Here is a 23,695-nt window from a genome sequence, read left to right as displayed (position 1 = left end):
TCACTGTTAACAAAAATCAGTATTTGTGAAATCTTCTGGGACCTATTCCAGAGGTTAGGATACTGATGTACTAAAAGGATTTCATAATGAGGACATCTGAGGGCAAGGATGTCGATGGTAGTAGCATTTAGAGGGTTTCTCTAGTAACTTCCCTGTTCTGGAGCATCGTGTGGTAGGGTGTATGGCATCTCGTAATACACTTCTCTTTGGTATAAGCCAGCGTCTGAAAACGGACCCCCCTCATGTAGGGGATATCATTTCATCTTTATGTTCAGTGTAGACCGTGGTAGCTCTGAAATGAACTTTGTGGAGTATGTCGACCAAAAACACAGCTCTCTAGTTCCCTACATGATGTAATGACTGACTCACAGAGATCCAACCCCAACCTTAGGCAGTAGAACGAACATCATGAAAGAAAAGACCATATGGCATGACTTGTTCATTGTAGGCAAACCTTCAGAAAAAGTCATGTGTTCACCTAGATTTTCTAGCCTGACACACATAAACTCTGTATCCTCCAAACTAAGTCTCTCTTTTTTTAACCTTTAGTGTTTAACCTAACCAGAGAAGGATGTGTTTTATTTCCTCAGAGTTCTGTTTTCTTAATTTGAATGCATGAGCATCAGCTTGATAAAATAAATTTCTACACACCCTGTGTTTAAGTTTAGTTTAGCAAAACGTACAGACCATAACGTCGCATTTAGAGAAGATAGCCTTTCCCAGTGCTGATGGAAAAGTGAGAACGGTATATTTCACACTGTTGCTTTTATTTCACAATATTTTCTTCAACTTGAAGAGCAGTAAATCTGTTCAAGTCTTACATATTGGAGGAAGACAAAAAAGTACAGAAAACCAGGCAGAAAATACTACCTGGGCTACTAGTCGAAGCCAGGATAGCGCCTTGCTGTCCCCAGGCCTGGAAATCTTCAGTGACATCTAGATACTTCTCTCCCCATCACTATCATTTTTCAGATTTAAGGTAAGGTTTGCATGAAAGATTTAGGTGCACAAAAAACAAAAGCCAATATTCCCAGGGGTTTTACAGTGTGAATAAGAAACTCATGTCCTATTATTTATAGCAAATATGTTTCTGTCCTAAGAAAGGGACGGGAAAAATTGTGGGTTCGTAGGTTTTATTTAATGTGTGTTCGTTAAAATCAGTTTTCCTCCTTGTCAGTGGAGCTGAAGTCGGTATTTTAAGCCTAATTTAGGTTGAGTATGTTGGAGAGGAAGAGAAACTTGATTTATTCTTCTTCTTAATTTTGTATGTGCTTAAGTATGTGACAGATACAATTTCATTCTCTTTTATAGTAAAGCTATGAGACATGCAGACCACAGCATTTGATGAAATGTATTACGACTTTATTGATGGAATCCAATTATTTGCATTTAGTTGTTTGTAATACTTTAAATCAACTCTTCTTTAAAGAGATGAAATCTAGAATTTTAGTGAACTTCATTTTTGGTTCCTTTGCCAGAGTTTTTCATTGGGGTGAATGGGATGGGTGACGGTGCTGTATCATTTCAGCCTCTTAGAACTGTTTTTCAGATGAGTGCTAGATTTCTGGAGATTTCTTGATTTCAGTTTACAGAACTCTTTTCCTCATTTAGTATTAAAGGCTGGTTAAAGTTTGATTCTTCATAAGAAAATGTAAATATTACTGGAGAAGTTAAACTAATGACATGTGATTATGGGCTTTTGAGAAAAGATGAGATGTTAGTTACAGCGAAGAAAAAATTATAGAAATGGACCTGTGCATCACAGCAGTGAATGGGAAAGCCGAAGCTGGTGCGCTGGTTACATTCTGTCGTACTCTGGACACCTAGTTTTGAGACTCTTTCATCAGTGTTAAAGGGAGGAAAAGTGAGTCTGCTTTTCAGGCTACGGGCAGCATTGTAAAGATCTACTATTTGACTTTTTTCTTTTTTTTAAATTGAAGTGTGGTTGATTTACAATGTTGTGTTAGTTTCTGGTGTGCAGCATAGTGATTCAGTTACCTATATATACACGCAAACATTCTTTTTCATATTCTTATTCATGATAAGTTGTTATAAGTTGATGACTATAGCTCCCTATGCTATACAGTAGGACCTCGTTGTTTGTAAGACCTGCGACTTCCCATGGACCTCCTGTCTCAGTGCGCCATGGAGCATCTGTTGGTGCTGTCTCTCTTGCTATAAATAGTCCCTTAGGTCTTCAACGGTCAGCTGGTCTCTCCGTGTCCTCAGCCCCTCCAAGGAATTCAAGACCTGAAGAGAACATCTCAGAGCTTAAAGAAAGACTGTGGAACAGCCCGAGTTTAGCCACGTGGCTTGCTTGCTTCTCCTCAAAGTTATGGCTGTCTTGCCTCATTCTGTTAAAAGCTTTATGATGTGTATGTGTGGTTCCATCTCATCAGATCGTAAGCTCTTGGAGGCCAAGAGCTATTTCTTGTATTTTTCTTGGAGTTCTGGCACATGTAAGTGCTTGGTAGATACTTGCTTTATTCAGCCTGTCCAGGTGTTATAAAGGGTGTGGTGCAAAATACGAAATCAGTCAATAGCTAGTTAGAAACCTGCTTTGTCTATCTCATAGGGTTGTCATGAACATAAAAGGAAAAATTGGAAATACTGGTCATAACACGTTCCCATTGGTGACCATCTTCATCTTGTGGCCTTGAGAACCGGAGAGATAAGGGTGGCTAATTGAGACCACCTCTGGGTGCTTCCTTTTGTTTGGAACCCTTTGTGTTGTGGTATTCTAGTCGGTTATCACCGCAGGCTCCGGCTCCTGAAACGTGACTTCAGTTGTCTTTAGGCTTGTTGATAACACAGCACTTGCTGCTACGTGGTCCATGGCCAGGACACGTGTGCTTGTGATGCACTTTGGGGGCACAGCAAGGAGTGTTGGGGTGACTTTGTGACCTCTGGTGCTTGTGTCCTGCTGTGACAAGAGCTTCCCAGATGCTGTCAGCCTTTGGATGTTTGAATGTGTCACTGAGTACAGGGCTAAAGTTGGAAGAGGAATCCTGGAGCCATTCCACCCAGAGACAGTACGCAGAGCACAGGCACCACCTGAGACGGAAAGCGTGATTTTTGTTCCTGGCCCTGCAGCGTACCAGCTGGAATGGCATCGGGGAGCGGCTGCCCACCTCCAGGCCTCTAGGTCTTCATCTGTGCGGTGGGCATGCTGGCAACAAGGTCTTCCAAATTCAGTCTGACACACTTTGATTCAGGTGCCAGGCAAGGAGCGAGAGAAAGCATTTCCAGGTACAGGTCTCATAGTCGAACTACGATAAAGCTACCTGTGTGTGGAAGCAGAAGTGCACTGACTTTAACGTGAGACACACCTGAGTTCAGATACTGCCTCAGCCAGGTGCCGGCTACGTGGGACCCATTTGCTCTCCATCCACCTGTTCCCCCTCATCCGGGAAGAGAAGTGAACCAGCCATCCTCACAGGAGCCTGCCCACATGTGGTGGATGCTCAATAAAATTCTCCTTTTGAAGAAAAACAGGAATAATAATGGCCCCTTTGCTTCCGTTTCCATGGCTGAAGTTCTCATAGGTATTTAGTGGAGATTTCAACATCCACATTAATTTATAATTCTAAAAGAGAATTTAAGGTCAATCTCAAATCAGAACCTTAATTTTTTATATTTCAGCTTTTATTTAAGTGTACCTGGAGAAATGTTTCAAATTCTGATTAGAATTTATCATGTAGAAAAAGAGGATGAAGCCAGAAATCAATTATTCTTTCAACACAAAAATGATACAATCATTTGGTGTGATAATGGTATTTGGCCATCATTTTTTAAAAAAGGAGTTCTGAGTTTATTTACTTTGAAGGTACTTGTTGGTCTGTTTACAGGTGAAATGCTTTAGTGTCTGGGATTTGCTGCAGAATAAAATGGGCGGGCAGGATGGAAGGGGATAGAGATGAATGAAATAGGATTGGTCATGACTCCATCATTATTGAAGCTGGATGATGGGTACAAGGAGGCTTTCATTCTTCTGCCTAATTTTGTAAATGTTCGAAATTCTTTAAAGTAAAATGGCTAAAAAATCTCTTTAAATAAAGATATTAAAAATACAGGGGTGCGTAAGCATCCGAGGGAGACGGGAAAGAAACATTCCTCACTCTGTCCATCACCCTCTCTGTTTATGATCTAAGGCTGCAGAGCCTGTGGCAGGGAAGGAGTGGACCCGAATCCATCCACCAACCAAAGGGGTGTTGAAGCCCTTGGTTGCTCCTCCTCCCCCTCGTCTTGTAGAGGCGTGAGCTTGTAGGTAGACAGTAGTGGCAATAACATGGCTGAGAAAGAGAAGGAGATTGGGTGTTCTGCCCATTGTAAGTGCTCCAAGCAGCCGGTAATTAGGTGGTAAGAGACCCCTTCATGTTATCCTGGGGGAGAGAGCCTAACATTGCTTCAGCACAGCTGTGTGGCTGGGAAGGGGACAGGTATGACAGTGGGTAAGTGTGGTTCACTTGTAATCCTCCAGGGTTTACTAGTGGAATTATCCGCCCTGGTCAGACCAGAGATCGCTAGGAGCATCTGTCTTCATTTTAAGAGATAGGACAAAAGGGAATACGGTCTTGTCCATAGAGGCAGCTCGCAGTAGCTTTTGCAAACCGTTCTGAAGGACATTCATAACAAGGTGTCAAAGGCTTTTCTCTGTCAAAGAGAACCAAGGAGCACCATTACGACCGTTAAGACCATTACCTTGTAACTTCCTTAGGAGCAGAGCTCATGCTTCATGTTATTTCTCATCCTCCCATCACAGGGAGCTTCTGGTTAGTCAGGGTTCAGCAAATAGTGATGTGAAATTCAGAGGCTCTTTGTTGGAAGTGGGAGCCAGTGTCACAGTGTAGAATTGAGAGCATTTTGAGACAGGTGCCATTTTGGAAAAGACCCTAATCCTTAGGCTTACTAAAGAAATAGACAGGTGCACGTATTGTAGCTGGACCTAGATGGGTGCTGTGGAGGGCTTACTGGAGGCAGGCAGTTAGATTAAAATTCAGTGGCTTTAGAGAAAAAAAGCGCACCAACAAAACCTAACTCTTCTTTTCCTCAGTAAACCACCGTGTTTAATTTAACATAAGAGCTTTAAAATACATCTGTGTGTAAAAGCTTAGTAAGACGGTGTTACTTTAATGACTTTATCATAAGAGAAGAGGAGGCATTATAAAAATGCCACTTGCATTACCCTTTAACAGAGCCTCATTATTCCCTCCCCTACTGTGGAACAGGAGCGAGCATAGCTAGTAAATTGGTGGAATTATCTTAGACATGAATTTGCTTATCATTTAATATTCTCCGATGACCCGCTATTTGAAGATCTTTTGATCTGTAGTCAGATCTTTGCATGTCACTACCTGGCTTCAAAGAAGAAACATATGCAGAAGCTATGTTGTTGCTAATATGAGAAGACCTTTTTCTTTTCTTTCTTTTTTTTTTAAAGCAGGAAAAAACTCCTATGTTAGGAACGAGATATCCTCCACTGAAGAGGCAGAGTGGGACTGATTTTAATAATGTCAGAATGGCCAATAAATGTATTAATAGAAAGAATTGAAAATCAATGAGCTGTGATGGTAATTACAGATAGTACCCAGGGGAAATATAGCAGCAGACAAATCCCTTCCCTCGGGGCCTGCCCTGGGCAAAGCTGTGAGGGTGATAATTCTGCCCTCCCTCTTTCCCAGCAGTACATTTTCTCCTTCAGCTTCTCTCCCTTCACCCGCAGTCCTGACACCCCGACCCTCTGTGCAGTGATGGCTCATGGTACCAACAGATGACTGGTTCTAACTGCAGTCTCATTAATTGAAGAGAATGGAAAATGCTATTCTTTCCTAGAGTTACTTGCATTCGTATAGGGTCAGTGCTTTGTAAAAAGGAACGTTTTTCTTTTTCTTTTTTTTTAAAGAAATTTCATGCTCTGAGTAATTTGGGAATTTTGATTTGGGGGAAATTAACCTTTCCAGAATATTTCAGCGTACGAATGGTGGTGTTCTCCTTCGTGTACTAATCTTTGTGGTAGAATAAGGGAAAAAATTGGGAGCGTGAGATCTGTATTTCTCTATATCTCAGTGTGTTTTCTTGTGCTAATATTTACCTACTGATTCATAATTTATATAGTGCCTCATAAAAGTATCTCATTTAGCCTTTGGAGGACTTTGCCCCTGACTGTGAGATTAACTGGTATGGGTATCGACCTCCCATGATAAACACTGGAAAAACAGGTAAAATATCTGAAATGTTTTTCACTTATTGGACAACAGGCAGCTTAGGACTGTGATTCTTGGGAGCAGGACAAAAAAGGAGGTGATTCTACTATTGCTTCTGTCTAGAGGCAAAACAGGGAGGGAGAACCCAGAGCATTGGCACTGAGCTAAGCAGGCAGGGATTGGAATTTGGAGAGGTCGAGGCAACTAATTTTTTGAGAATGATAACAGAGAGGAAGGAGTTGGACAAAGAGAGAGCTCTGGGGGTCTTCAAAGTGATCCCGTTACAGTTTGGCTAAGTAATGATCTGCCTGGATGAAGAGGAAGGCAAGGAACGAACAAAGATGGTAAGAGGTGGAACAGTTCTTGGAGCTCACGTAAAGTTCACAAAAACCAGAATGGCGGGACCTCTTCATACATGGGGCATTTGATCGAGGTCTCTCAGAAGGGCCATTGCTTAGTAATAGGGCTGAATGAGTCCCAGGATAGTCTGATCTGGACCTTGTCATGACAGACTGGAGATGGAAACCTTGAAAGGATCAAACTGATCTGCTGATTACTTAATTGTGCATGAGCAGAACCCAGCAGTCTCAAGGAAGACAAGAAGATCTAGCCTTCAATAATGTGTAAGTCACAATGTCTGTCATTTGATCAACAGTAATCAGATCGATCAGATAGGAAAAAAAAAAAAAAACTAGAAAACGGAACAGAGCCTCAGTGACCTGTGGAACAATCCCAAGTTGTCTAATATATGTACAATTGGACTCTCAGGAGGAAGGGAGGACCAGAAAAAAATTTGTGAAAATAGCTGAGCAAAGAATGGCTGGCTGTTATCCAAATGTGATAAATAACCTATAAACCCACAAATCCAAGCAGAAGAAACCACACCAAAGCATACAGTACTCAAATTGCTGGAAACAGGTAATGGAGTGTAGTCTTAACCACTGCCAGGGGAGAAGGGGGAAATATACCTGACATACAGTGGAGTAAAAATCAGACTTCTTACCAGCGACCATTCAGGACAGAAGAAAGAACTTCCTTAGGTAGCAGTAAAAGGACACTAGACAGAAATTTGGATCAACCCTAGGAAATGAGGACCACTCAAAATGTTGTAGATATCTGGGCAAATAGAAAAGGTTTTTAAAATCTTTTTAAAAGAAAATTGCTTAAAGCAAACATAGTAACAGTGCATTATGGAGTTTATAACATATATTGGATGAAAACGAAAAATAACAATAGCATAGAGACGGGAGGATGGAGGGAAGGATTCTGTTTTATGTGTGAAGTGGTGTGGTACCATTTGAAGGTAGTCTGTGTTGAGTTAAAGGTGTATATTGTAAATCCTAAAGCAACCCCATACCACACAAAAGAAAACGACCAGATATAGCTAATAAACCAATGATAGAGATGAATTGGATATATTTTTTTAATGTATTCATTTTACTTAAAAGAAGGCAGGAAAAGAGAAAAACTGAACAAAGAACAGGTAGGATAAATAGAAGACAAATAGCAAGATAGTATATTTAAACACAATCTGTTGATAGTTATGTGAAATGCAGAGTTTAGTAAGTACTCCATTTAAAAGATAGAGTGACAGATTGGAAGTAAAAGCAAGACCCAACTATATGCTATCTATAGGAAACTCCCTTTAAATCTAAAGATACAGATAGTTAAATGTGAAAAGATGGAGGGGGACATGGGGAGTAGTTTGATGGATAGAGAGTTTCAGTTTTGTAAGATGAAAACGTTCTAGAGATCTGTTATGCCACAGGGTGAATACAGTTAACACTACTGAATTACACACACACACAAGATGATTCCAAGGGTAAATTCTATAGTATTTGTTCACTACTATAATTTAAAAAAATTTAAATCCTAGGAAGATCATGACTTAAAACTGTACAAGAGAGCTAGTGTCAATTACTAAACCGAATGCTTGAAGAACTTTAGCAAAAATTGCTTTAGGTGGTTCAAATGGGAAGTGACTTTTTAAAAAACCTGCGTGTTATAGAGGTAATTATGTGTGAGGTAAATGACCCTATTTTTACACAAGGGCCACTTCTTAAATGTGTGTTGGCTTTGACAACACCCTGCTTCTGACTCTGGAAGTAAAGTTTTATATGAAAAGTGAGGTTGCAGTTGAGGAATAGAGCAGGGGTTAGGAGTGCCAACTCTCCACGCAGTTAAATATTTAAGTGCAGTATATTATGTAACATTTAATATATAAATATTCAGTGTTCTTCATATCTGTGTTCTGCATCCATGGATTCAACCAAGGTGGATCTTATATCACTGTAGGATTTACTGTTGGAAAAAATTCACGTCTCAGAGGACTCATGTTGTTCAAGGGTCAGCTCTGTGTTAAGTCATCCCAGTCCTGTCCATCATCCAGATCAGAAACAATTCTTGTGTCTGATAACATTTTTATCATTGGAAAATTTATATATGTTAAAAACCTACCAAGAAGAAAATAAAAGGCATGATCACATTACCTTGGAATAAAAGCTGTTAATAGTTTAGAATATTTTCTTCTAGGAAATTAATAATTCTATAATCAACGTTCTTTTAAACGAAAAGTGAAAGGATAGAAAAAGACGTTATTGTCTGCACCAGATAATAACAACAAAAATAAAAGTGCGGTGCCTGTGTTAACATTAAACAAAATAGACTTAGGAAAAAGGGGAACCAGATATAAAAATAGAACGTTTCATAATGATAAGGGAGTCATTTTATTAACTGGACATAACTGTGCAGATTGCTTTTTTTTTCTTCTATTTTTACCATAGTGAACTGTTTAGTAGATGTGATATTATCCCTATTAGTATTAGTAAATAAAATTGTAGTGATATCATGCTTCCAAAATTGCACCACCAGTAACAGGGATGTAACTGGAGTCCACGTTTTCTGAATCAGAATCTTTTTCACTATTACAAGCTGTCTTTTTTGCTTGATTTTGATACTTTTATAGCTAGTCATCACCTTGCAAACGATCTGGGATATCAAATAATTTCTGCTACAATATTTATGTTTAATAAAAATTTTAGCAGATCTTATGAAAAGTTTTAGTTCATTACTCTAGTAAATGCAAATTTATCAACAGAGGTGCAGTGGCCATTGCACACAATGGCCTGCAATAAGTATGAACTCTTGGAATCCCTCTTTTATCTTAAATGCATAGATCAAAAAATATTTTGCTACATAATAGATGTTTGTTCTAATATAAAAAGATGTTTTCAGCTATTTAGTAGAAAGTGAAAATGTACAAAAAATATTTCCTGTTCATCACATTGGCAAAATTGTATTTCACTATGTGTCCATTTCAGAAATCAGCAAATTGAGCAGAGCTGACAGTACATATTAGATTCACCCTCTAGAAAACACTCTCTCATAGTATTCAGGGAACCCAGAATTTCATAAATATGTAACAGCATAAAGATATCAACAGTTGCTTTTTTTTCCTCCATTGCTTTATAAATTATGTCAGAGTCATCACTGAGGAAAATGTGTACTTTGTTATCAAGGCACATTCGACCTGGTGGCAAGTTTGATCAGGTTAATGTCTTGCTGAATGGTTGTGTCTGTGGCCTATGGAAAAATGAATCTGTCCCTGATTTTGCTGGTCAGTCCTTTTTCTTGTTAAGGTCATATTGTCAGAAGATTTTTGTAATAAAGAATAATGTATTTCTTGTCAATCATAAATGACCTGTGATATTCAGATGACTCATAGTCCCTGTGATCATTTTGTTTCCAGTTTTCAAACTTCAGTTTCACTGTTATGTTCTTGTCAACACTGATTTTATGGTTTTCAATAAAGCCAAGAAGATGATGATTAAGATTATTTAGTCTTAAAGCCTATGTCTACTAATTAAGACAATCTTATTGTTCTTCAAAATTAAGCTAAAGAGTGTACTCTTCTTAACTTCTTTTTTTTAAAAAAAAAAAAACTCAGTTATATACTTTTTAATTTTCAACTTGAAAGAAGTGAATCCAACTGTGGATTTAAAGCCTCCAGCCTCCCTTAGCTAAGTCAGTTATAACAAGGTGGTAGAATACGTCTAAAAGTTATAAATGTTAGATAAAGATTAGTATTCACACCACTTACAGACGGGTCATCATTATAGTGTATAGTATATAGTATTTCCAAAAAATAAAAAATAAAGAGGCAAAGTATTTCAGGTGAAGTATTTTCTATGAACAATGTAGTGTCCACTGTTAACATTTTAGGAACCCGACAGTCTGAACATTATCTTCAGGCCTGTACGTATGAGCTTCTCATGTACAAAATTATATTTTTTCCCCCAGTTCATACTGTACTCAGTGAAAACTTGCACATCTTGCTGAAAATTTCTTCAGTTTCTTACCACCAACTGTTTTGCAAAGGAATGTGACTTTCACACGCATCACCTTTATTAATATGGTAAATAAATATCAATAATATGGACAAACCCTTAATGCCGATTGTTTTCTCAAGTCAAAATAGATACAGAGACAGTAATCTCTTTCCATTCATCTTGCATGACTATATGCTCTCAATTTGCTCTGATCTCCCTCCCACCAAATTTTATTTGCTACAGTGGCTTCTGATTTCCACATTGACATTCCATAAATACATGTAAGTGAAGATTTTGCTTTTATCCTCTTGGGGTTATTGTCCTTAGGTTATAGTCACATTTCCGTGCAGTGCTTTTGAACTACAGAAATGCTTCTGAGAAGGATGTGAAACATTTTCTTATATTTAAATTCAGGTATAGTAAGGCATATAGAATTCAGCTAGAATAAATGCAATTATATACGTAATGCTTAGCATAGTACACTACGTATTAAATATTCAATAAAAACAACAGCTCTTGGAATTGTTATTGTTAGCCTGAATTTCTCCTTAATTTCATTATGTAGAGCAGTTGTATTTACATTAAAATACATACTGATTTATTCACATAGATTTTGGAAAATTTTAACATTAATGATGCTCCAAAGTTTCGCTGTTTCACAAGACTCCATTATTGACTAAAAAATGGTACTGTCAATTTATATTTACACGCTAGAAATAATATATGTTGATATTGTGTTATTAATACATGCATTTATCCATAATTGACATTTAAGTGCTTTCGTGCTGTATTCTTGAACTTTACTCAGAAATACTGTATCTCATCATATGCAGTTAACTTTCCTTAAACATAAAGAACTAAAAACAATTGTTAATATAAAAAGCATTTGAAATATTCCTAAGGAATGTATATGGCCATAACAGTTAAAGGAGTAATGGTCTAAAAATAACTTTCTATTTTGTAAAGCATAACTAAACTAACTCTTTTCTAGTGAATACTTATGAAGTATTTTATTTCAAACTTCTATTTCCACAAAGATAAAGTTATTTTGCTACCATTCAAAATCACCATTGGCTTGGAAAATGATTCTTCTATAAAAGTAAAGGAGACCTATAAGAGGCAAAAATAGTACATAATATACATAATTTGGCCCATTTCCTAAATGAGTATCTTTGCTTTTTCTTATAGGAAAATGATGTATATTTTCTTATAAGAAATGCTGTAACATTCCAAAATCTTTGGGGGGAAAAGTGATCAAGTAATTGATATTACTAGTTTTTGAATTACATGAATTATCATCTAGATGCCTTACAAAATTCCTGTTATAAGAGACCTATGACCTTTGTTAGGAAAGAGTAAATTGTTTCCAAATGAAGTGATGTTGCACCTACATGATCTGACCCCACTTTATGCGGCGGACATTATTCACAAGAAATTCTCAGCCTTCCTGTTTTCAGAGTGTAGAGAGGCCCTCTGTGATGACCTGACATCTCTTGTTTATCTTCTTGACTTTTTGTTCGCTTCCCATATTGTGATTCCAGTTCCCTTAAGGTAGATTCTTTAAAAATAACAGAAACAAAACCAAAAGCCCCTGCAGTTCCTAGACTGTCTTGCAGCTGGGACTTGTTGCCAGTGAGCTGCCCCATCCACTAGAGGATACAGAAGGGGGCAATGCGAGGCTGCCTGCCCATGGACTGCTGCTCTTTGGGGAAGTATAGTGGCAGGAATGTCTGGCTCTTTGAGGGAGGTTCTGGCAGACTTTGTGGCATCAAATGCTAGAAGACAGCAGTAGTGGTATTTTCACTAGAAGAGGCCCAGATGTGGTTTGGCTTTTCTCCACCCATATTGTTCCTGGCTGTGTAGTATTTAAACCCTTTTTCTGACCTACCAAGAGATTTTTTTTTTAATTTAAAAAAATTTTTTTAGTTAATTTACAATGCTAGTTTCAGGTGTACAGCAAAGTGATTCAGTTCTGCATATACATACATATGCGTTTTTTCTCTACGGGTTCTTTTCCATTGTATATTATTACAAGAAATTGAATAGCATTCTCTGTTGATTTACAGTGTTGTGTTAGTTTCTGGTGTAGAGCACAGTGATTCAGTTACACATATATAGATTCTTTTTCCTATTTTTTTCCACTATAGGTTATTATATTGCTATTGAATATAGTTCCCTGTATACAGTAGGTCCTTGTTGTTTATCTGTTTTATATATAGTAATACGTGTCTGTTAATCCCCAACCCCTAATTTGTCCTTCCCGACCCTTTCCCCTTTGGTAACCATAGTTTGTTTTCTATGTCCATGAGTCTGTTTTTGGTTTGAAAATAGAATTTGCGTCTTATTTTTTTTTTTAGAGTCCACATATAAGTGATGTCTTATGATATTTGTCTTTCTCTGTCTGACTTACTTCACTCAATATGGTAATCTCTAAGTCCATCCATGTTGCTACAAATGGCATTATTTCATTCTTTTTATGGGCTGAGTATTATTCCACTGTATACATATCCCAGATCTTTCTTATCCAATCATCTGTTGATGGACATTTATGTTGTTTCCATGTCTTGGCTATTGTAAATAGTGCTGCTGTGAGCATTGGGGTGCATGTGTCTTTTCACATTATAGTTTTATGTGGATATATGCCCAGGAGTGGGATTGCTGGATCTTATGGTAACTTTGTTTTTAGTTTTTTAAGGAACCTCTATAATATCTTCCATAGTGGCTGCACCAATTTACATTCCCACCAACAGTGTGGGAGGGACAAGAGGTTTTTTTCTGAACTGATACTTTAAAAACTGTATTTCTCCCCACTTACACTTGTCAGAGTGAGATCTACTCACTGTCCTGCTAAAATTTATCAGGACTTGCCTCAGTGACTCTCTGTGGTTAAGTGTGTGGGCTCTAGAGCTAGGCTGGCTGTATTTGTGTCCTGTCTCTTAACACTTTTTTTCTTTAACCTTGTTTAGCTACTTCATTTCTGCCTTATTTTCTTCATCTGTAAAACGGGGATGATGATAGTACCTACCTAGTTACGTTTCTGGGAAGATCAAGATGTTAATGTTCATTGTATCTGTTTGCTGCTGCCTGTTGTTTTAAGGTAATACCCTCTCTGATCCTGTAATTTGTTTAGGTCATGGTTATCCTCCAAGTCCCAGGACAAAATTCTCTCTTCCATGAAGCATCCCCATTGATCTGTCTCTTCCCTGCACTTTTATTGAATCTATCTGTAGTCACTACCCACCCAATTTGGTACTTAATTGAGCTCAAATTGCATCAGGCATATTAACTCTCAGTTTGAGTTCAAGCACATTCATCTGCTAATTTAGTCTCAGAACAATCACTTACGGCGCTGGTTGTTAGGGATCAAGGTAGACAATAGCCTGACTTGAAGGAGCCCTGTGGTTTATTTGGAAGATGATACTAATATTAAATTTTCCAAAAAGAATAGTTGAGGAGGTTGCCATTTATTGACATCTATGTGGGCTGGTCATTTATATCATGCTCTCGCATTCCTGGTGGTCCCACAGTGATCATCCGCCCCTTACCAATGAGGACAGTTGTAATTAATGATAGTTATGTAACTTCTCCAAGGTCACACAACTTCTCAGTGTTAGACCCAGCTACATTTGAACTCAAAAAAAAAAAAATGATGCTTTTCTGTGATCCTAAACTGCTGTTTGACAAATGCTAGCAATATCTTAGGTGAAACATTCACGGAAAATCATTGATTTTTGCAGGTCTTGGGAAATCATTCTCACTACTTTATTATCATGTTTCATGAAAAGTACTTATTGAAATAATGTTGCCTATTGATTAGTTGCATGAATCTGATTTGGTTAATCTAGCCTTGCACTTCCTTGGTGTTGGAAATGTGCCTTCCCTGCCTTCAAAGTTTGCTGTCTGAAGAAAAATGGTGGTAACAGTACTCCTTTGCCTCTGTATGTAGCCCTTGCATAATTCTGAGTACTTTATTGTTTGTTATATTTAATGTTTGCATAAATTTAGTGAAATGATGGAACACAGTATTGTGATCACAATTTTTCACATGAAAAATTGGGAACATAATAATGCAGTCATTTGCCTAAAGCCCAGAGATGCTCAGTGGCAATTGGGAGAGGATAACCCAGGGCTTCTAACACTTAGCCTTTAGCTAAAGGGTTTAACTGCCTGCATATTTCAATTGCTAATATGTAGACAATTTAGGATTTGCAGTAGAGCTGTGGACGGACAAGCTCCCCAGAAGTCATCATGGACCTAAGGTGGTGTAGGTTAGTGTTGGTACCAGGAAGTGCTGGCCTGATGATACAGATGGAAAATGGAACTGAGTCCCGATGGGAGGATTAGAGAGGATGTATAGAGAAGGTGAACGAACATTCTTGGGTAGGTGAGATAGTATGAAGACACATGGGTGGGAATGTATCTTCGTTTAAGCTGCCCTCTGAGAGCAGAGTTTTCAGAGCAAAGGGTCTAATCCATCCTTTTGTTTGGTCAGCAGACTCTGTTACATGTAAAATGAAGGAAGGATGCTGGTGTAATGCTGAGTTTTGGGGATGATCCATTCTCTCTGGGACTCTCCCACTCTTTGCAGATGTATTGGTTTCCTCTCCTCTCCTTCCTCACCTTCTCATTTGTTTTATTCCCCACTTTTGCTGTGGTACTGAATTTTCAAGTCCGTTCATCTGCTCCGCAATTCATTTAGATAAAATTGGAATTATCGATATTTGTTCACATAAAAGCTGTGTTATAGTTAAGTGGTTAGACATTTGAGTTTCATGCTTCACACCCTTTCAGATTCTTTATGCCATTTCATTTAACCAATATGATTTCATTATAATTCCGTGTAACACTTTGGGAATCATCCATGGGATTGCTTTGGGCCCATTATTTTTATGGACCTGGAGTGCTGCTCTGTCGTGTGCTCATTTAGAGTCTTAAAGTGGTGTGAGTGTGATTCTAGAGACACTCCACTTTCCTGAAATCGTACAGTGCTGTAGATGTGCAGTGAATTTAGCCTGATTCTGCATAGCTACAATTACTTGGGTAATTCAAGCAGAAAAACCACATGTGCTTAAAACTGAACCATTTATTATGTCTTTCATGAGTAAGAAGTGATTTAGTCTGATTAGTTTTGCAAAATAAGCTATCCTTCTACAATACCTTTGGTTCCCAGATATTTATGTATTCATTCATTAAAAAAAAAAATGAGGTGGGGGAGGGTATAGCTCAAGTGGTAGAGCACATGCTTAGCATGCATTAGGTCCTGGGTTCAATCCCCAGTACCTCTTCTAAAAATAAATAATCCTAATTACCTCCCCCCTCCCAAAATAAAAAGTGATTAAATAATATAATAATAAGTAAGTAATAAAATATTTTTAAAAAACTAGGGGAAGGGCATTGAACAGATACACCTGGGAGAGGACTGAAAATACGAAGTCATGTGGATATACAGCAAGTTTCAGGATATTACACTTTGTTATGTACTGATGTGCTTTGTTGTTCAGCGAGCTGGTCATGCTGTGCCTGAGTGCCACTTTATGTCGGGTGAATGTCCTTTTCATCCTTCAGAGCCATTTCCTGTGCTTTACATCTTGATGCTTGTACCAGTTCAACGAGAAGGTGGAATAGGAGAAGTATTGTGGTCACCATTCACCCTGGAAAAGTGAGAAATTGAGTTTGTACTTGGGTGTAGTATGGTTTGATGGCCAGAGGATGCAGAGTCCATGACACTGATGTCAGATTGTGAGCCAAGTCAAATTAGTGGGAGGCTCTGTCAATCCCAGGGCTTGGAAAGCTGGATTCATTAGGCTCCTCGTGACCAGGGCTTCTTAGGTGCTACCATCTAAATTACAGAACGGCCCTCCGTCCTGGACCTCGATGATGCTCTGACCCTCTGGGAAAGTCTGACTGGCTGATGCCCTGGGCTTGTTAGAGGAGCCAGTGGGTGCTGCATTCTGGAGACATCTCAGGAGTTTTTAATACCTGATATGTGATTAGTGGATGCATGTAAAATCTGAATTGCACAAATGATTCCTTGAAAACTCAGGGGTGTGAGGACGTTGCTTAAGAAGTACAGTGAGTGTGACACTGATAGTTCTGGGCCCGCTCTCTCCAGCAGCCTTTCAATTCCTGTGCAGCCCCATGAATTCTCACCATCAGGTTATTGCATTGTATTTTCTAGTTCTATGCCCATTACCATCGAATTGTGAGAAATGTACTTAACTCTGTCTTTGAAGAAGTGGTTCACATTTTAGTCGTTGACATTTTATTTTACATCTTCTCTTCGAAGATAGTGAATGACTCATTTAGAAGTTAAAAAATACTTGAACTGTTTAAAATATTGATGTTGTAAGTGCCATAACTTAGAAGAGGAGGCATGGAAATTGGTATTTCAATGATGTCCCCGAAGATTCCACCTCTTTTGTACAGAGTGAGACTTGCTGTTGGAGTGACTGTGATGTCGGATTCTGAAAGCACCTCTGAAAGCCTGGCAGGGGGCTGCGGGGGCCAGGAGCTCCCCATAGAGCCGCCCTGCTGTGGAGCCGTGTGGTTAGGTCTCTCTCTGCTCTCCCAGCCAATCAGGAGCCCCAGCATGTGGTTTTTCTAGGGTAATTTTTTTCTAATTACTCATCTGAATAGGTGTCTTTTTCTAATTTTTTTTTTTTTTTTGAGTTTGAACAGAGGGCTTTGGGGTGAGCTAAAGTCTGGCACATCTATGACAGTGCTTAAAGTAGGTTCTCAACAAATGTTTATTTCGTTTTAATTTATTGAGCCTGGCTAGAAATCTGAGATCCTGTGTTTATGTTCCTGGTGTCACCCGAGAATAGGTTCTTGTCTCGCGCAGGAAAGAATTCAAGAGCAAGCCATAGTAGAGTGAAAGTAGATTTATTCAGGGAGATACACACTCCGTAGACAGAGTGCAGGCCATCTCAGAAGGCAAGAGAGGCGGCCCCAGGGTATGGGGTGGTTAGTTTTTAGGGACTGGGTAATTTCACATACTAACGAAGGGGAGGCTTATTCAGTTGTTTTGGGGGAAGGGACAGGATTTACAGTAATTGGACTCCCTCACTTTTTGGCCTTTTACAGTCAGCCTGGAAACTGTCATGGTGCCTAAAGTTGTGTCATTTACCATGCTGATATATTACAGTGAGCCTATAATGAGCCTCAAGTTCTACTGGAAGTCGAATCTTCCTCCATCTTGGGCTGAGTTGGTTCTAACCAGTTTATGTCCTATCATCAATTGCTGTGTCATTCTTTTAATGGTTGTGCCCTGACCCCTTCTCTTGTGTCTCACTGGGACATGGTGTGAAGGTATTGGTGCACAGAATCCTGACTCTGTCATCTCTGACATGGTGGTCCAAAGAATCTGCCTTTCTCTTGGCTGGAAGAAGAGATGACTCACATCTCCCAACCCCAAACAAAACAAAATAAATGAACAAATTTTATAAAATCTTAAAAGACCCATGTCACACTATTCTCTTCTTTCACTTTCCCTCTCCCAATTTCCAAAATCCAGTCTCTAATTTCCCTTGGGAAGTGCAGTTTATCTGCCTTTGTCACTCCTTAGCAATTGGAAATGAGTATATGTGAAAGCTGAGTGTCAGAATCAGAGTCACTGATAGAGAGGACAAACTAGTGGTTACCAGTAGTGGTGGTGGAGCATATAGGGGTGGGGGAGTGGGAAGTACACACTGTTGAGTATAAGATGCGCTCAAGGATCTATTTATTGTGCAACATGGGGAATGTAGCCAATTTGTAATAAATGTAAAGAGTGTAATCTTTAAAAATTGCATAAAAAATAAAAAATATTTTTTAAAAAAGAATCAACACAAATACCCCAGTCTGTTCTTTTAGTTGACGTTTTGTTTTTTTAAGATGGAAAAGTACTGTCTCATAAATATGGTGTGTGTGAGAAAGAGAAAGAGAGAAGTCTAGAACACCTTAGCCTAAGGGTGAGGAGAATAATGACATTTATTTAAATAACATAGTTCTAGAAAGATATGCTTCTCCCTGAACCACTGAGAAAATAGTTTTAAGTTTTCCAAAAGAAATAATAATAGCTTAGTTTTCTGTTTTACTTTTTCTTTTAATACCTGGCAAGTGGCTTTTTGTTTAACTGTAGTAGAACAGCCCTAACGTGTGAACACTATTGGGAGATGTGGGGTGACTTGTGAGCTATTTCTCTAGTTGGAAAACGGCAACAGTCATTTATCGTTTCTGTCACTGGTATTACTAAGTCTGGCTGAAATCATCTCAAGGTGAGAGCAGTACTACTGTTATCTGGAGTTTTTAGGAAAATTCGAATCGTTGAGGAAAAACATGGCAAAGCTTTTGTTAATCAGATATCTCAAAGCTTCTACACAATAGGCTAGCTTCTTGATTTTGCTGGTCTTTTCTGTAGATGTGGCGTTGTTGAGCTCAACTTCAGTCCTGTAATGTACTTAAAATACTTGACTGGTCTGTTTATGACACCAGAAGGATGTAGGATTTCCAACAGAGACCACTGAGGGAGCGAGGCAGTGAGGCAAACACTACTCTGACCCTGTATGTACAATGGAGACACACATCACTGTATATAAAAGAGTTAAACAACAAAGACCTACTGTATAGCACAGGGAACGCTATTCAATTCCTTATAGTAACATGTAATTGGAAAATAATCTGAAAAGAAAAAATATATATGTATGTGTATGTATAACTGAATCGCTTTGCTGTACACCTGAAACTAACATTGTAAATCAACTATGCTTCAATAAAAATTTTTTTAAAAAGAGTCAAATAATTTTTGGTATTATAGAGGATGAAGATTTCACTCCTTGGAGGTAATGTCAAAATAAACGGGAAGCAATTCAGTTGATACTAAATAATAAACTCACTCAGTTAAATGGAAATTAGATACCAAAAAAACCAACTTCATTTAATAGTAGAAATCAGATTCTTTGCACTGCTCAAAGCATATGATTTCCTCTGAAAGAAAGACTTTGTATGATTAAAAATACATGCCATTTATTGGTCCTGCAATCACGTAATAGAAAGTCCACAGATTCCAAAGCTCCTTTTTTCCTTTGTAACTTCTGGGTATGATAATAGAGTTTTAATATTTCTTTTGATCCTTATCAAATGAAGAGGATACTTCCTTCTACTTGAGAGGAGGGTAGAGAGGCCAAATGAAATAACTTTTGAAAGACATGGTATCCAGAGAGCTTACCACGTTGTTTTCAGTATGTGTTTTATTTATTTTTTTATTGAAGTGTATAGTCAGTTTACAGTGTTCTGTCAGTTCCTGGTATACAGCATGATGTTTCAGTCATATGTGTGTTATTTAGTCCTTAAAGGAGGTACTTTTAAAATACTTACGTTATTTTAACATTAATAAAGCTAAAAAAAAAAAAACTTGAGTTTATCTTAAGAGATACTGTTGAATTGACAGGGCAATTTATTAACAGATATTTGTTGTGGTCTTTTAATGTATATGGTTACATTTGATTCTTTTTTTTTTAATTGAAGTATGGTTGATTTACAGTGTTGTGTTAGTTTCTGATGTACAGCATTGTGATTCAGTTATACTATATATATTTTTTATTATAGATTATTACAAGCTATTGAATGTAATTCCTTGTGCTGTACAGTAGGACCTTATTGTTTAGCTATTTTATATGTAGTAATTTGTTACGTTTGATTCTTAAAACAACATTTTCAGTTGAGGAAATTAACTCTCACAACGTGTAAGTGTCCATCTGGCATCAAAATTTAGGAATATTCTTTCAGTTATACTCAGAAAATGAAAAAATACTATCTTAAATGTAGTCTCTGATAGACATGTAAGACAGGGAAACATAATGTCTGAGTATTAGCTGCCTCTCATTTTTGCCAGCTTCTTTTTTGTTGTGGGCCTTTGTTATATAAAATCGGGGTAAAGAGAGAGAGAGGACTTTTGAGGGTGTGGAGGGGTAGAAAAGGAAAAGCAGGAAGACCAGCATGCTCTCATTTATGCAGGAGAGGAAAGATAACTGTTGCTGAGAATGATTCATTTTGAAAGAGTATGCGGGGATCGGGGTAAGGAGATTGAACCGAAAAAGCCCAGCTTTGGCAAGTTGGGATAGAGAATTACAAAGTTCGGTGAGCTAGGAGGGATGGATCTGCCAAGCGTTTCAGATACTGAAAATGGAGAAAAGGGCATTTCAGAAGTTTGTGTATTATAGTCACATTTTAACTTAATTTTTTGTTGAGAGACTTAACTAAACATCTAAATTGTTTGTTGAATATTGGACTGGAATTTCCTTAAAGGGCACATTGCTATGTCTGGCCCATGTGGTCACTAACCTCTATATAGCTTACAATTTGTGTTTGAAAGTAAATGTGCAGTGGGGAGGATATAGCTCAAGGGGTAGAGTGTGCGCTTGGCATGTACAAGGCCCTGGGTTCAATCCCCAATAACTCCTCTAAAAATAAATAAATTTAGAAAAAGTAAATGCTAGTTGTTCACACATACACACACACACCCTACATATATTCATATATGTATATAGGTATACAATGTAAATATAGGTTATATTTTATACACATAAATTTATATGTGCACAAAAATGCAAATGTGTGTATATATTTGTATATGTGTATAACTATAATTTATACATAGAGTTATTGTATATATAAATGAATTTGAGGGTGCAAACACCAGATACTCCTCACAGTATTGGTAGTATTGTATGCTTTGGAATAGGCTTGTCAGACTACTTTACGTTTTTCTGAATTTGAAGCTGAGGGTCACCAACAGCGGAACCCCTGAAAGGAGAGAGGGTATGTCCGGACAGTGAAATCCCTCAGTGGAATCTGGGGTGACTGCTGCCTCCCACTGGACTTCCTTCCTTGCCCTATACTGAGGAAATTTAAGGGAGAAAGATTTGGAAGAGATAAAGCATCATTGTAGCAGTCAGCTTGGATGTCTCTCAGATAAAGGCTGAGAATCTAAGAATACGTCAAAGTCTGTTGGAGGGCAACCCTGCATGCCTCACATGAGGAATGAAAACATTTGCTTTTCAACGTTGCAAGTCTTTGGGGAGTTATTTCGCTTTTCATGGTGTATTGATTACAATCCCTAGAATTCTGGATGCATTCAAATGGGATGCTGAGGATTAATTCATGACAGCATGGGGGGTATTATGTTAATGATGTCGTTAGGGAGTGAAGATTGGTAAAATGCAACAATAAAATAAGCAGGATCATTTGACCCATTAGGACAAACTGCAAAGTACTGTAGCCAATTTTAATTTGTTAAGGGAATTTTAAATGTTGATGCAGTCTAGGCTTTTTTTTTTTTTTTTTTTAAATTAAGTTCATTTAGTTTTCTAGCTACTCCGGTCTAGATTTAGGATTTAGAGAAAGACAGCTTTTTCCCCTGTATCAAGATAGGTAGGGTTAACAGAAAATCCACATTGCCTCTTGACTCATGATGTAGTCAGTGACAGGTCTTGTTATAGTCATCAAAATTCTGTCATGGTGGTCAGCCAGTTTTCTGGGATATTGATCCCATTTGTGGATAACCATTCTAGAAATTGTCATGGAATTCTTCAGTGGCCAGACTTTAGTTAGGAGCTCTCTGCATTGCAATTATTGAAGGAACACCAGAACTGATTCTGTGAGTCTTCTATCAATTTTGAGGGGTTTTAAAGTGATACTTTGCAGTCTGGGGGCCTCCTTCCCCCTGGGCTGTGCTCCTGGGGTAGTTACAGAGACTTCCATGGCTCTTGGAAGACCTGCTCTGTGAGTTACTACCCACAGTTTGACTGAAGCTCACCCATTTCGCGTGTGGCATTTGGCAGGCTGCTCTCCAGAGACTCACTGGTTTTCAGAAGAGTCAAATCAACCATCTATTCTGAAGTAATAGTGTGTTCAGATCTTCAGGACCTTGGCAACACGACTCAAAACAGACGAATTAAGGATAAATCAAGCAACATTAAAGAGCCTAATAGGAGTTGTGTTTAGAGCACATCAGTGGAAAAGCGCAGTAGTAAATTAGGGTTCCCTGAACAGTTCTGCGGTTCTGGCAGGAGAAATCCAGTGTCTAGCCAAACTCAGGATCAGGTGGTGGGAAACCAGTCCTTGTGGAATAATTCTTTTACTGGCAGTCTTTCTTTTTTTCTGGTTTTGATTGTTAAGTAGCTCTCTAAATGTTCTCTTCGTATTGGGTAAAGGGCTTGAATCTGAACAAGCTTGAATTCTGTGTAGTTCACATCACAACGTCTGTGTTTGTTTCTTTTGCTGTCAAATATTAAAATGTATCAAGTACTAAAAGTATTACTATAGTCCTATGTAAGAACTCTTGTATAGCATAAGAGGATGAGATGGAGAAAGGTGCCTGGGGTTGGCAGACATTTCTGTAGTTCATCCACATCACAGAGGGGAGAACTGAGTTTTTCTAGAAGCCAGTTCAAAGAGAGCAGTAGAAATAGTTGTAGACTGAATGTAGACATTCCAGTGAAGGAATTTCAAGGTAGAAACATATTGCCATGGAAACAAAGATTTGAGTAGGAGTGAGAAGTAAGAATTGCAGAGGGAAGTCTATTTGGGAAAATGAAGGAAGGAAAAATAAGCTTTCAGTTTAGCTCACAGTTGTGTTTGTTGAGCAAGTCAGCACTCACTTCTGACTGCCTGCTTGGTCCTTTTCACTCACAGTCTTCTGAGTAAAATGTATATGTACGTGTGTATTTTTAACTAGACTAAGCACTTAAAGATTAACTGCTCTTTTACTCGACTCAGCTTTTTAACTAGACTCAGCCCTTAAAGACTTAAATAAAGATCAGGAAAGATGTCTTTTTCATTTCTTGCTGTGCCTTCACAGTGGAAAAGCTCAACAAATGTTCGATTAACATTTTTCATTTAATTTCATTTTCAAAGTGCCTTCTGACTGTGTGCAAGGCATTGTCCCAGGTGTTGAAGGACTTAATACATTACTCTCTGATGTGAAGAGAGTTGACACTCAGAAAGCAGAAGGAGATTGCTGCAGGAAGACTAATATTAGCTACTGTGTGTTCATTATTTGCTGGACTTAGAACTTTACATACATTATTTCATTTAATTCTTCGGGCAAACCTGGAGGATTAGATGATATTATCCTCCTCTTAAAGAATCTGACTCTCAAGAAAGATGACGTCAGTCATTGTGGTA

General features: G+C 38.2%; 1 protein-coding gene across 14 annotated transcripts in view; it reads left to right on the top strand.

Annotated features, from left to right (window-relative positions):
• Positions 1–23,695, top strand: part of KLF12 (KLF transcription factor 12) — a 405,368-nt gene that overhangs the window by 179,527 nt on the left and 202,146 nt on the right. The window lies entirely within an intron of this gene.

Source organism: Camelus bactrianus, chromosome 14, assembly GCF_048773025.1.
Source record: "Camelus bactrianus isolate YW-2024 breed Bactrian camel chromosome 14, ASM4877302v1, whole genome shotgun sequence".
Lineage (NCBI taxonomy): Eukaryota > Metazoa > Chordata > Mammalia > Artiodactyla > Camelidae > Camelus > Camelus bactrianus.
Note: the sequence above shows the minus strand (reverse complement) of the source record. Positions and strands in the feature narration are given on the sequence as shown.